Here is a 14,758-nt window from a genome sequence, read left to right on the forward strand (position 1 = left end):
CACCTGAATCTGCTCAGAGTCCAGGGATGGCTCTCCTCCCCTGCCTTCTGCTCCCCCTCCTCCTTTCCCTCCTCCTCCTTTTCCCTCTCTTTTTTCTCCTCCTTCTTCTCTGCTCCCCCTTGCCTGTGAGGTTAATTGGAATGTAACATGTGGAAATGAAAACAATATGGGAGTCTCCCAGGATTCTCCTAAAAGACTCAAGCCATCGGATGGAAGGCTGTGGAGGATGGCTCTTCTCTTTTCCCTGCCTTTGCTTACAATTGACCTCCCACTGTCTTCCACATCCAAGAGTTGGGGCTGAAACACTTGCCCGCTAGCTCCATTTTTCCCTTTGCTTGTTTAATTAAATAGCCACAGGGATTTTTTTTTTTTTAATTCTCTCTGATGACAGTGAGCGTCAGATCATGACTGTGAATACAAGTGCCCAAGTATATTTGTATTCCTGGGTCACATGATAAACAAACATAATCTCTTTTATTCTACTCAAAAGCACACGAGGTGCTCGATTCAACAGCACATATACTAAAATTGGAACGATAAGAGAAGATTAGCATGGCCCCTGCACAAGGATGACTGACACGCAAATTTGTGAAGTGTTGCTGGGCAGTGGTGGCACACAACTTTAATCCCGGCACTTGGGAGGCAGAGGCAGGCAGATTTCTGAGTTCGAGGCCAGCCTGGTATACAGAGTTCCAGGACAGTCAGGGCTACACAGAGAAACCTGTCTCAAAAAAAAAAATAAAGAAATAAAAAAGAGAGCACACAAGGTGTGCAAAACCAACTCTAGCATAGAGACAGGAAAGGATACAGGGTGAGATGTGGGACTGGAGAAAGGCCTCAGCCACATACCTCATATGAGGACTGGAGGTCAGACCCTCAGAGCTTACATAAACAAATACTGTGGGTGTGGCAGCCCACCTGTAATTCCCAGCACGCATATCTCACAGCAGACTTGCTATCTGGGCTAATGAAGCAGCAAGAGACAGCAAGCTGAGTATGGGGTCAGCAAGGGAGCCTGTCTCAATAGATAAGACTGAGAGGGGTGGGGGAAGACATCCTGATTAACCTCAGACCTCCACGGCATGTACACATGTGTGCCCACTAGCATAAACACACAAACATACATGCAAGTATACCAGAGATACATACATACATGCATACATACATACATACATACATACACATACATACACACATGCATATACATGCATACGTACATACACATACATACATGCATGCATACATACATATACATACATACGTACATACACACATGCATATACATGCATACATACATACATACACACATGCATATACATGCATACATACATATGCATACATATACATACATACATATGTAAAAAATGAGAAAAGAGATGACTTGCCCAAGTACACACCACTTCAAGGTAACAAAGTCAAGATGGCATCTTAGTCCTTTGGCTTTGAAAGCTGCAAAAAACCACTAACTCACAAGAAATTATAAGAATAAGTTTTGTATTAATTAACAAGATCAAGTTGTGCAGCTTCACTATTTCTTTAACAAGCTAAAAATAGTTAATTAAATTTTGATGAATGAAACTCCCTGCCTTAGTTTACAACGCTCTCAACTTTTTTTAATGTTTAATTTTAGATGCCGATTTCTTGGCAACTAGTCCAAACAAAATTTCAAACCCAAGCTGTACCCTTGATGAAATGACCACACCCCCTACCCCCTAAGAATAGGCCATGGGCAAATTGTTCCACATTGTGCTCAATGACCAGGGACACGACTGGCAGAAAGCACCACAGAAAGTTTCTCTATTTGTCAAGACGGTTTCGTGCTTGCTCCTCATGGGTTGCTCTTAATAACTCAGTCACGCACCGTTCAGCAGTATATTGCTTCCACAATGCTAATTTAAACCATGTCAGTGTGCTCACCATGGGACTGACAATAGCCAAACAACAACAGCAAAAAGTTCATTCTTCAAATTAAGCAAGTGCTATTCATCTGCAAGCCCCCTGCCTGAGTTTGTTAAAACTTTTCTTTGTCTCTTTCTCTCTTCTTCTTCCTCCCTCCCTCCAGCTTCCCCCACTCAATGTCCACCCTCCCCTCTCATTTCCTCTTCTCTTTCTCTCTCTGTGTCTTTCTGTCTGTCTGTCTCTCCATCTGTCTACCTGTCTCTGTCTCTGTCTGAGTCTCTGTTTCTCTTTCTGTGTGTGTGGTGTGAGTCTCTCTCTCTCTCTCTCTCTCTCTCTCTCTCTCTCTCTCTCTCTCTCTCCACATGTTGGATAATTTCCAAGCATCTAACATACACTTTACTGAAACAGGCTGCATAGACCACACACACACACACAAATGGCCTGAATAAGTCGGGCGCATAAGCAACAGCCAGTCGAGTGCAGAGAATGTTTAAACTTGAGAGAAAAAAACAATAAATTCAAGCAGAGCCTTTCTTCTCAAGTGATTCCTTATTGAGGCTTCTGCTCTGAATTAGAAGGAGGCTGTGTCAGGGTGGCAGTGGACATATCTGGGGCCCACCCTGAACTCTCTCTCCAGAACAAGTGGTTCCATGGGAAGAGACCGCCCTGGGAAAGAGCCTGCTGAGGTTGTGCAACAAATGAGTCAGAGTTTAGACTAGATCATCTTCCAGTTCTCCAGGGCAGCCTTTAAGTCTTTAAGAAAGGCAAACCTCTGGGGCTTATGGTTTAAAGGTTTTCAAAGCTGATCTCGCCTTCTCACTTCACCTGCCATTATGAGATCCCAGACATGGCGACTCTCGGCATTCCTCTTCCTCTGAAACTCCCTCTGAATTTGGCATTGTGTCCTACAAGGTCCATGTGTCCAGGAACCTGCCAGGAGCCCTGGGTCTCCTCCCTTGGCCCAGAGCTCCAGCTACCCTTGGTTTCTGCTTCATCTGCCTTCCACCCCACCCCCAATCTCCACCGACCATGGGTGCTGCCTAGAGCTCTTCCTGAGAGTATCCTAAGAGCAATTGCTTCTCTTTGTTCCGACCACAGCTTAAATGTCACCTCCTCTCCTTAGCGTTTCCCTGGCTGTCTAGGTAGCCTTGATTGCAAGTCTCAGCTCTTGTTCCCTAGCAACAGGATTATGGTGTTCATACTGTAGTCTTCACTGGGCCTCTTACTATGAGCGGACACTTCCTTCTGTTGGCACCATTCATATGATTCGCCTTGGCCAGAGACACATGGGTGTCAGTGGCAGGAGGCCAGGGTTAAGTAAGCTGAAGCAGGAAGAGGGACAGCCTGGCCTGTTGACACTCAACCAACCCCTTTCTCTGTTGACAACCAACAGCAGAGACACATGCTGAGATGACCACCATCTCTGTTGATCCAAAGCAAACAACAAAGCCAGAAGCAGAGAGTACCCCCCACTTAAGTCTGGTTTTGGGAGTCATTTCGACATGGCTTGTTACACCACCAAAAGCTAATGTACTTGACAATTAATAATACCCCCCAGAGTCAGTCCCAGCACTGTTTTCATTATAACCCTCTTCTTGCTAAGACATCATTTCTGATTTATTTGTTCATTGTTTCTTTTTGTCATAATCTGAGTTCCATGTAGGCACTGTATTCCCAGGCCCTAAAAGCAGGCAGCGCCTCAAACAGGCTCACAGTAGGTCCTTACAAAGTAATTAGTAAATGAATGATTCTCATCCTGGAAGAATTTGTGTGTTTTCCCACCTGCAAAATCAAGCAAACCCTCTGGGTCCTGATGAAAAAAACACACTGTTTTCTAAAATAAAATAAAATAAAATAAAATAAAATAAAATAAAATAAAATCGGGGGCTGGAGAGATGGCTCAGTGGTTAAGAGCACTGACTGTTCTTCCAGGCGGAGGTTCTGAGTTCAAATCCCAGCAACCACATGGTGGCTCACTACCATCCGTAATGAGATCGGAATCCCTCTTCTGGTGTGTCTGAAGACAGCTACAGTGTACTTAAACATATAATAAATAAAATAAATCTTTGGGCCGGAGCGAGTGGGGCTGGAATGAAAAAGGAAAAAAGAATAGGTGTCATAAGGTGGCTTAGCAGATAAAGGTGTTTGTGATAGAGCCCTGGTGACCTAAGTTTGAGCCCCAAGACACACAAAACTTTAGAAGGAGAGAACCGATTTCACTGAGTTGTCCTCCAGCCTCCACACATTCTGGCAGCACACATGCTATCACCCATCTCATAGGCTCACACATATACAATAATCAAAAATAAAATTAATAAAGTGGACGCAGAAGTTCATTATCTGTAATCTTAGCATGCTATTCTCTGAGGATGGAGGATTTTTGGCAGTTCCATGTCAGACAATAATAATAATAGTAATAATAATAATAATATTGTCTGAAGCAAGCTTCATCAAAATCCTGATGTCTTCAAGAATTAGTAATAGCTAATTATGGCCCAGTTCCCACAATGAAAACATTAAGATGTCTCCCTGTGACACCTTTGTAAGGTAATCGCAATGACAATGACGGCAGAGCTGAGGAGGTGGTAGTGGTGATGGTAATGATATTGGAGGTAGTGGTGGGGATGGTATCTTGTATAGGAGTTTCCTCCAGGATTAACATTTTCAATCCTGGAGAGAAGCTCACTAAGATACAGGCTGTTTGAAAGGAGGCAAAGCAGGAGAATATTCTGCCCGGCAGAGAAATGCATTAAGCTCTTGAAGTAAACAATTCAAAGGTTTCGGGAAGTTCCTGAAACTGAGCAGATTCACTAGACCCTCCCTTCCCAAGCTATATGAGAGGTAAAGACTCCTGAGAGACACCCAGAGACACATTTAGCTGCTTGGGAGAGGCTCAGACCATCTAAGCTACCTAGAAAAGACACTCTCTAACCTAGTTAGTTGCCTGTAAGCTGTGCAGTGTGCTTCAGATTTTTAGGTTTCAAGAGCTGTTAGCCACGCAGGGGTGGGCTTTGGTGATGCAGGTGTCTTGGAGTCATTTCTGCTCCTCTAAGTAACCCCTCACCCATCATGGTGGTTAGAATGAGACCCCCCTCCCCATAGGCTCATTTTGAATGGTTGGTCCTCAATTGATGAACTATTTGGGAAAGATTAGGAGGTGTGGCCTTATTGGTGGGCTTTGAGGTTTTAAAAGTCCATACCAATCTCAATTAACTCTTCCCATCTGTCTGTCTCTCTGTGTCTGTCTGACTGTCTCTGTCTCTCTTTCCCTCTCCCCCTCCCTTCCCTCCTTCCCTTCTGTGTATGTATTCGATGTAAGCTCTTAGCTACTGCTCCAGCACCATGCCTGCCAGCTCCTAGGCTCCCTGCCATGACAGTCATAGACTCTAACCCTCTGGAACCAGGATCCCCCAATCAAATGCTTTCTTTCTAAATTACTTAGGTCATGATTCTTTGTCATGATGATTAAAAGTAACTAAGATACACACATATTCCTAAAGTAAGCCCGATAAAATCCTTTGGTTTACCAAGTTGGACTTTGGTGTCTTTGTTTGATCTGTTGTTGTTTCCCTATCTGGGGTGAGTAGATGTTTATTCAGGTCCCCCAGGAATAGTCTCATACAACATGGTAGGGGAAGTAAGGAGGATGATGGAGATGGTAGAAGCACCTGAGGTGGTGATTGTGGTAATAGCGGTAGTGATAATAATGGTGGTAATGATGATGGTGAAGGTGGAGATGAGGATGAAGATGATAGAATTGATTATGATAATAGTGCTGCTGATCCTGATGGTGAAGCTAGTGATAAAAATAGATACAATGGTGATAATGGTACTGATGATAATGGAGGCTATAGTATCGGTAATGACAGCTGGGACCAGTATCTCCAACCAGGATCTTGGTACTCACACTCTCATTCGCTCCAAAACATGCAAGGGAATTTGGTGTCCACTGCCTGCTCACCTCTATTTAATCTAAAATGTCAGTTTCTGTGTTTCCAGTGAGAGGAGCAGGAAGGGGCCCTGTGCACGCAGAGGCCATGGGCCATGCCTGGCAGAGGAGAGACAGTAGTGCCCACACGCGGAGCCATTTCAAACTGAAGCTATGAGGACTCCTGTGTGGCAGCATCTTTGTTTTGTCTGGAGAAAGGGATTCAGCATGCACAGAAAAAGCCTGAGCAACACCAGCCCCGGGGGTGGGACTCCGCCAACCACGAGTCACAGGTCTCACGTGGGAGGAGCAAGTCCAGGGAGATGGAAACCAGCCCCGGGGGCGGGACTCCACCAACCAAGAGTCACAGGTCTCAGGTGGGAGGAGCAAGTCCAGGGAGATGGAAACCAGCCCTGGGGGCGGGACTCTGCTGTCCAGCCAGGAGTCACCAGTTGCAGGTGGAAGGTGCAGGTTCAAGAGAGGTGGTGTGAGGAGCAGAGGAAAGAGAAACCTGGGCTGATTGGTGGAAGCATCAGCGACAATAGTTACTGCCATGATGAGACCATAAAGAGAAGGGGACAGCTTAGCAGAGCCTGGCGAGGAGGGAATGCCTGGGACATTACCTTCAGTATGTTCTGAACAAGACCATCAGCTCAGGTCCAAGCTCAGTCTCCAAGCCAGGAAGGGAACAGAACAAAGTCACTTCCCAGTGCCAGAAGTGCTCACTGATCAAATTAAGTACCTTAAGTCACAAGCGTAACAAGTGCTGAAAGAGCTTGCCCTGTGGTTGGAAACATACACAATGAAAATGATGCCGAGGGTGAGCCATCATAACATGTTCTCCTAGAGTCTCGATTTGGGACAACAGAGGTGGAGAAGAGGAAGTGAAAAAAGCCAAGTGTGTCATCGGTATATCTCAGGCAGTCCCCTTAGGCTTCTTCTCCATCCTCCAAAGAAGTAATTGCTACTTTCCCAGGGTTCTGGTATGAGTCCAGTATGGACGGGTGAAGGACACCTGCCATTGGGGGTTGTCATGAGTGGGACACATGAGGCTCTAACTCCAGACTTCTCAACGCTGCTCAGTAGGAACTGACGCCTCGCCCCAGGTCACCTTGACAGCTTCATAAGCTCTGCATCCTCTTGTGCGCTGACAGCACAGCTGGAAGCAGCTGTCAGGATGCTACAGGAATCCATTCCGCACCCTTTGCTCTAAATCATCCTAACCAGGGAGATCACTGATTTTCCTTCTCTGGCAGGAGAGGAGAAAACCAACAAGTAAGTGTGTTCCAAGAGAGAGGGACCGCAGAACCAGAAAGACAAGTGTTGGCTGTTAGCTCCGCCTCCTCTGCACCTTGAGTGGGGCATTCCACTCGAGTGACCTTTAGTAAAATGGCAACAACTAACTGAGCCCAGTGGATGTGTCTCACTGACTCTGTTGCTGTGTCCTTTCTTAGTATCCATCTCTCCCTGCAGATATCCAGTTGGCCTTGTTTGGGGCTGATCCACGGTCTCCTCCAAGCAGACCACCCACCGTAAGCTCTATGAAGACAGGGCAAGTCTTGTTATCTTACTCACAGACAGATTTTCAGGACAGAGATGCAATGGGTATTAGGTTAAAATAACAAAGGGACAACTAGATCCTTCGGAAGCACTAATCCTGTTTCAAGGCTGCAATCTGAGGCTATGAGAAATGAATGACTTCTTCAAGGTCATATTCAGAAGGATATGGAGAAGAGATTCAAACCAAGCCCACAGCCTCTCTAGAACACTGCTCACAGGCCAAGGAAAAGCTGGAGCCAAAATGTCTGTGACAGATACAACCCCTCCGGGAATAGAGAAATCCATTTTCCAGCAAGGCCTAGAAGATCCTGTTTGTGTCACCTCTCCCTCCCCCTCTCAGTTCTACCCAGTTCTTCACACTAAGTCGAACCAGTCAGACTCCCTTATCCCACAAAGCTCACTGGGTCTCAGGGCCTTTGCACTGGCTCTTGCTTGGGCCTCCACGCCTCTCCCTGGGCCTCCAGCCCTCTCCCCGGGGACTATTTGCTTATCCTTGGGATCTCATTGCAGAGAGCGGGTGGGAGGGGCGGGGTTAGACAAAAGCTGCCCTGGAGAGCCCAGCCTCTGAGCCTCTTATCTCCACCTGCCCCCTTGAGTCATTCCCTACTTCACCCACCTGTTCTAGTTTCTTTACAGTGTTTATCAAGACCTGAACTTATCTTATTTGTCTCTATATGTTATTGTCTGCAACCATTGCCCCAACTAGAGTCCAGGCCTCACAAGAGACCAGTGTATCTGCTGCACTAAGTCACAGCTGTCAGACTCCTGCTTTATTCACTTCCAGAACAACAGCATACAGCATGGCCCCAGCTATGACTATTCCTGCAAGGTTCTCTCCCACTCCCTTTCCCCCCCCTCCCCCTCCCCCTTTCTCTCCTCCCTCCCTGCTCCCCAAGGTTTCAAAGCCTCTCTCTATTCATCTCTCTCTGGCCTAGAACTTACTATGTCAGTGTTTCTCAACCTGTGGGGCATAATCCTTTGTGGGGTCAAATGACCCTTTCCCAAGAGTCACCTAAGAGCATTGGAAAATGCAGTATTTACATTATGATTCATAACAGTAGCAAAATTACATTTATGAAGTAGCAACAAAAATAACTTTATGGTTGGGGAGTTCACCCCAACATGAGGAAGCAGTTGGAAGATTGAGAAACACTGCCCTATGTAGACTGGCTGGCCTTGAACTTGTAGATCCCTGCTTGCACCTGAGTCCTGTATACCACCATACCTGGAGGCTCTCTTTCTTTTCAGAAGCAGTTACTCCAAACAAGTTATAGAAACAAGGAGGACTCGACCCAAAATATTGTTACAAGAAGTCAAAAGAAACAGCAGTCTATCTTATGTTATATGAGAGGAACACAAGTCTGTGGATTTATTTTTAATTATTATTAATTTCTTGTACCCTTTCCTGCATCCTGACCTCGTAGAACATGGAGCCGAACTCACACGGCCGTGCTTCAGTTTCATCGTGAGCATGCAATGAGAGGCCAGCATGGCATGTGTGTGTGTGTGTGTGTGTGTGTGTGTATACACGCGAACGTGCTCACGTGCTTGGCCAGCAGAGCAGGACCAGCTAATCTGAGGCAGGAATGGGGGAGGGGTGGGGGGAAGGGAGAGAACACTTACGCTGAGAACAACATGAAGTGGCAGGAAAGGTTCCTTCCATCCAGGGACACGATTATGAGGTGATAAATACAAATGAATTTAGAGTCCAGCAAACAGTGGCCACTAAGGCTGAATCCAGGAAATTCAGCACACTCCCTGCCTTGTTGAGCCTTCTGGGGATTCACTCTCTTGCACAGCCTCGCAGGCAGGAAGCCAGCAGGTAATGGTGAGGACCGTGGACAGGTACAGGCCCTGGGGAGATCTGTTGAGAGCAGGGTTTTTGGTTTTGTTTTGTTTTGTTTTACTATTTCAAGCGAAGATAGAAATCCAGAGACACTTTTATGTTTTGTTTTGTTTTTATTTTTTTTGAAGCAAAGTCTCATTATTATGAAGAATCATAAGTTAAGCAGTATATAAACCAAGCAAAGTCTCCAGGGAGGGTCAGGCCTGTAGATCCATGAACCTGCATCGACACCACCAGCTACGAAGACTCGTAGCAGAATTGATGACATGTAAAATGAGCATCCATCTTCCACGTGCCCACCAGACAGTCATAACAGTAACTTACCGAGCAGGTTAACAGGCAGGAATTCCACTAAAAGCTTTAAATAGAAACATCACGTTGGTCAGCTGGATCTTTACAGCGTTCCTACAGTGTGGGATCAGAGACTGAAACTGACAATTGCAAGCCCTCAAGAGCAGAAACAAGCATGTCAATGTTTTCGACTTTCTCGCCGTGGACTTGGGCATGTAGAGGAAAATACCTCGTGCAGCCGGCACTGAGGGCATCAGGAGAGCGTCATACAGTTAACTATAATCTGGAACACCTTCAAGTCAATAAGGAAGCCCCACCCTTCTTTCTTGGAATGGGGGTACTCTTTTCTTCTTCTTCTTCTTCCTTGCCCCCTTTGTTTTTAAGATGGATTCCACAAAGCAAATGGTTTCTACTTAGCTGTCCAATCCCAGCACCCTCGCTTTCCCTCAACAAGAGTTTTATGTAGACTTTCCCAGAGAAGGAAAGTGGGAAACTCGGGTTCATAAAGGCAGGGGACATAAAGAGCTCCATTAATCCAGCTGCTGGGCCGGCAAAGTCAACAGAGCTCAATAATGTGTTTTATTTGGACCTGTCCTGCTCAGCACGTGATGATAAGGAGGTGCTTGGAGCTCACACACTCACTGGACTACACTCAGTCAGCCCCTTATTGATTCTGAAACAATGCACGCTTTCAGATCACACCCACATAACTGAACAGGAACAAGGTAAGACAGGGGAGCAGAGGGAACCCGAGAGAGCATTCAGGTGGCACTGAGGGGCTGAGCTTCAAGGGCTGCCCACCGACTTGTGCAGTGGTTGGGGCAGACTTATTGAACCTCATTGTGGCCTTGGCTCTGTTTGCAAAATAGGGTGGAGCCAGGCATGATAGGACAGGGCCAGGCATGGTGGCAAAAGCCTTTAATACCAGCACTCAGGAACCAGAGGCCTCTTTGTGAGTTCAAGGCCAGTTTGGTCTACATTTTGAGTTCTAGGCCAGCTGGGGCTACAAAGTGAGACTCTGTCACAAAAAAAAAGACAAAAACAAAAATAGGGCAAGGACACTTGCCAGAAGCCTTGTGATTTAAACAAAATATAACTTTACTGATTAAGATTTATATATTAAATCACTGATAATGATTTAATGTAAAAATCAGTAACTCCATGGTCAGATGTCATGCTGCACACCCACACCAGCACTATGGAGGAGTATCACAAGTTAAAAGTCCATCTAAATTATATAGAGAGAAACCATAAAAAATACCAATGATATCACCAAAGAATGTACCGTGAAGCCATTACTAATCATCAAGGCTGTAAATATATCCATCACCTCCTGAAGCATCCTCCAGCCCCTAAATGACACTATCCATCATTTAAAGAATTCTCTACAAGACTCGAGATCCATCAGATGGAAATCGTGGTGGTCATTATCGACACAGCTTTTTCAGTCACCACCAGAATCTCAAAAGCAGATTTGTAAGGGCTCCCAGCAGTCACTAAACCAACCTTGGGTCCCACCTCCACATCTCCAGCTAATAGAGTCCACTAGTTCACTGTTCCATTCTCTCCACCCCTTCTGCTGTAGCCATAGAAGTCTTCTGCAAGCTTGCAACCTTCTATCCTTGCTACTTACTCTCCACGGATGGAAGGTTGCTCCCTTGTCTGTCACAAGTTTAACTCCTTTTCACTCTCAGTGACCTCCCCTTGACTTGCTGTGCAATGCCCTTCCTACCCCCGTTTATGTCATTGTTGCTTACAGCTCTCTAGAAATCACATATTTCTCAGAAATTATCTTGGAAAGTATCTGTGAAGATGTTTGGTGTTCAGTCTGTCCTAGAGAGAAAGCTTCATGGGGGGCAAGCCTGGGCTGTTGTCTACCATGACCTATCCTCACTGCTTAGAGGTGTGCACTGCAGGATCCCTAATGCCTTCAGAAGCCAGGCAGATGGCAGTCACAGTGAGGAGGAGTGGGTGTCAGACCACAGAAAGGAATATGTTCTCTAGGTCTGTGTTCAGTGGGAAATACTCAAGCTGCTGATTGGACAAGCTAAAACACTGAGGGAGCCAAGGCCCCCTCTGTCCTCAGCTCAGTCCGGCAAAGCTCATCCCCTGATATAGCTTCTGCTAAGCCAGTGGGGCTGGGGGTGGGGTGAGCCAGAGCAGGATCCAGAACCCTCCTAGGTTTGGATGCTTTGTCCTGTTCTCAGTCTTTCTGTGAGCAAATACACTCAACAGCCAGCAGGCCAGCGGGGTTGTTTTCAAACTTGCCCCAAACACAGCTACTGTCTTTCAGAAATGCCAGCAGAATTATAAATCAAATTTTAATCAAGAGAACAAAAAAGTTGGAACAGAAAGAACTCAAGAATAGCAGTCTATTAAAAATAAATCAGTGGAGAGAGGAACAGAATATATTGCCTGGTTTGCCCTTCAACGTGATTTATCCTCTGAGTCTCATTTGGGTTAGGCCATCAGGATCGAGAAATTTCTTTCCGAAGTCTAGGAGCACGCACTGACAAATATGTGCTGCTCAGGAGCACAGAATCTGTACCCGCTGGGATTAGGACACTTTGCTCGAGGTCACCCCAATCAGGGCAATCACCACGGAGATCTCCGAAATAAACTTGTATATTCACCAGACAAATATATTCCAACACGGTAATCAGGGGAGGGAGGGGTGAGTGAAGATGGCATTTAGGCTGAGAAAAAAAAGAATTCGTGAAAAACTTTGCTGCCGGTGCAGGAAACAAAGGTAAAGCTGATGAGATCAGCACCAAGGACGGTCATAGGCAGAGCAAAATGCTATACATGCTGCTAAACATGTGGCCATTGAAGAAACTCTGTATTTCCACTTTTTAAAAGTGTGTGTGTGTGTGTGTGTGTGTGTGTGTGTGTGTGTGTGTGTGTATTTTGCACGCATGTTTGTATGTGTGAGTGCAGGTACATGCACACCTCAGACATATGTGGAGGTCAGAGGGCAACCTTGAGTGTTGGTCCTCACCTTTCACCTTGTCTGAAACAAGATCTCTTTATTGTTTGCTGCTTCACACAGGACAGCTGCCTTACAAGATTCTGGGGCTTTTTCTGCCTCTGTCATCTCGTCACAAGGGCCCTGGGAATATAGACACATACCACCACTCTCAGCTTTATGTGCGGTCTGGGGATTTGAACTCGGGTCCTCACACTTGTATAGTAAGCACTCTACCCACTGAGCCATCTCCCCAGCATTCTATTTCCGCTTTCCATAAACACAAGTAGAAGGAGCTTAAGGATAAGAAACTGGTAGTCCTCAAGAAGCACTCTCAAGTTTCAAGCTGATCTGAATGGAAATATCCTTCTGAGGTTGGAAAATGTGGGCGCTTCTAGGTCGGAAAAAAAAAAAAAAGGAGAAGTGGAAGTATATGTCACCAGGAAGACTGTTTGCACAAAGTGCTCGGTTCAACCTAAACCAAAAAACTATGGAAACACATCAGAAACAGGACTATATGTCTCCTTCCAATTTCCACTGTGGTCCAGCCGTTCTGTGGAGGCACAAACCTTCAAAGTCTTGAGGTCTGTGTGTTAACTCTCCAAGGCTCTTCCACCCACTAACCAATAACTCACAAGTGGAATTCATCTTGCACTTTGGTTCTCCGCATTTCTCAAATCAGAAATGAATAGGAAGAGAGCATAGCTAACTCACCGCAAAGGCAGCCGTTAACAACCCAACACAGTGCCCCACCCTCACCAACACATTATCCGGGTCAGTTTCACATCTCCATGGGAATGACTGATGGCTGAAAGTAGTTTTTGATCTGTGAGTTTCAGTCTGCTTCAAAGTAAAGCTTTTCAGAGCCTGCTGTGGCCACTAGGACCAAGCAGGGATTTCAAAGGTCCGGAGGACTTAGAAGGCCCTGGGATCAGCAGCACCACTCGCTGGCAGAGCCATCAACCCATTTCATGGGGCCTAATGTGAATTACTCCAGGAGAAACCTCCCTGAGCGGTGCACCAACTTTCTTCCATCTGGAAACAAGGCTTTAAGTAGAAATGTAAAATCCTTGGGAGAGCTGCTTACATTTTGGCTTTCTTAGAATTCCATTGTTTGGCCCAATTCGGAGAGGTCAAAGGAGGAGGGTTTAGAGGGGCAAGGGGCCACAGGGCTCAGAGTTACAAAGCCCAGGGCCCCATTGTTTTCCGGGCTGGCTCCCTCCCTGCTCTCTTCTGAAGTGGCCAATTGGGCCAGTCCCCCTCCAGGCCTCTTGGTTTCTGAAAGGCCTGGCATCCACTCCACAGAATGCAGTAGGAGGAATATTTAGGTTCCCCGACACAATGGTCCAAACAGCTTCTCTCCAGGACTGGACATCAGACAAGAAAAGCGACCAGCAGGCCCCAAAGCTCTCTTCCCAGCAGCAGACTTTTAAATAAAGTCCTCTGGTGTCCCTCGGCCTTTGCACTTGTTTGACCAAATGGGTTAAACATTAGTGGTATCTTTATTATGGCTTTTGGCTCTCCTGGAAACCTCCTAGGGAGGTGTGTGTGGGGGTGTGTGTGACAGAGAAACACACACAACATGGTGCATTTTACCTCCTTGTGGAATAAAAGGACAAGTGGGAGAGGGAAGAGAGGGGGCATTGTCCCATTGTCACTCAGAGGTTTATAAGAGAGCAAGGACGAGAGCTTTGAATGAACTGAATCAGCCAATGGAAGACACACTAGTGCAAAGCTATAAGCTTTTCTATGGGGCACAGATCATAAGGAGAGGGCAAATTAGGGCTCTCTGTGGGAGAAGTTTCTTGGAGATTCATAGTGGGTTTGAGGCCATGTCTGAGAGTTGGATTGAGTCTTTACAGATTTTAAGATTGGAGATAGTTGATAGTTCTTCAAAGCTCTCCAGCCTCCATTGCAAACCATGAAGGAATGTTAAGAGTTGTCTCTCTGCCTAGGGAGGGTTTCACAGAGACACACATGTACACGCATATACACACAGTCCTCATCTTAGGATGGCTCAACTGAACAACTTTGTCAATTTATGATGGTGCCTATCAGTGAGCGTCACCATGACAAGGGGACTCGGAGGCTCCTCTGGAATGCACTATGCAGTATTGTTGTGGTGTTTATTTGGCTGCTCATACATTTTCTGCTCATGACATTCCCATTTTATGATGGGCATCGGCAGAATGTCAGCCCAGTACACCCATCACAGGTTGAAGTCTATAGGCCAAGAAGCATCTGCATCAGATTATAAAATTCCTACCAC

At 46.0% G+C, this 14,758-nt stretch overlaps 1 non-coding gene across 1 annotated transcript; it reads left to right on the forward strand.

Moving 5' to 3' along the window:
* The first annotated feature begins 498 nt into the window (after positions 1-498).
* Gm23847 lies at positions 499-608 on the forward strand. Its single transcript, XR_003946922.1, has one exon. It is a non-coding gene; the product is annotated as a U6 spliceosomal RNA (small nuclear RNA).
* The last annotated feature ends 14,150 nt before the right edge of the window (positions 609-14,758 follow it).

The sequence above is a fragment of the Mus musculus genome, chromosome 7 (assembly GCF_000001635.26).
Source record: "Mus musculus strain C57BL/6J chromosome 7, GRCm38.p6 C57BL/6J".
Classification (NCBI taxonomy): domain Eukaryota; kingdom Metazoa; phylum Chordata; class Mammalia; order Rodentia; family Muridae; genus Mus; species Mus musculus.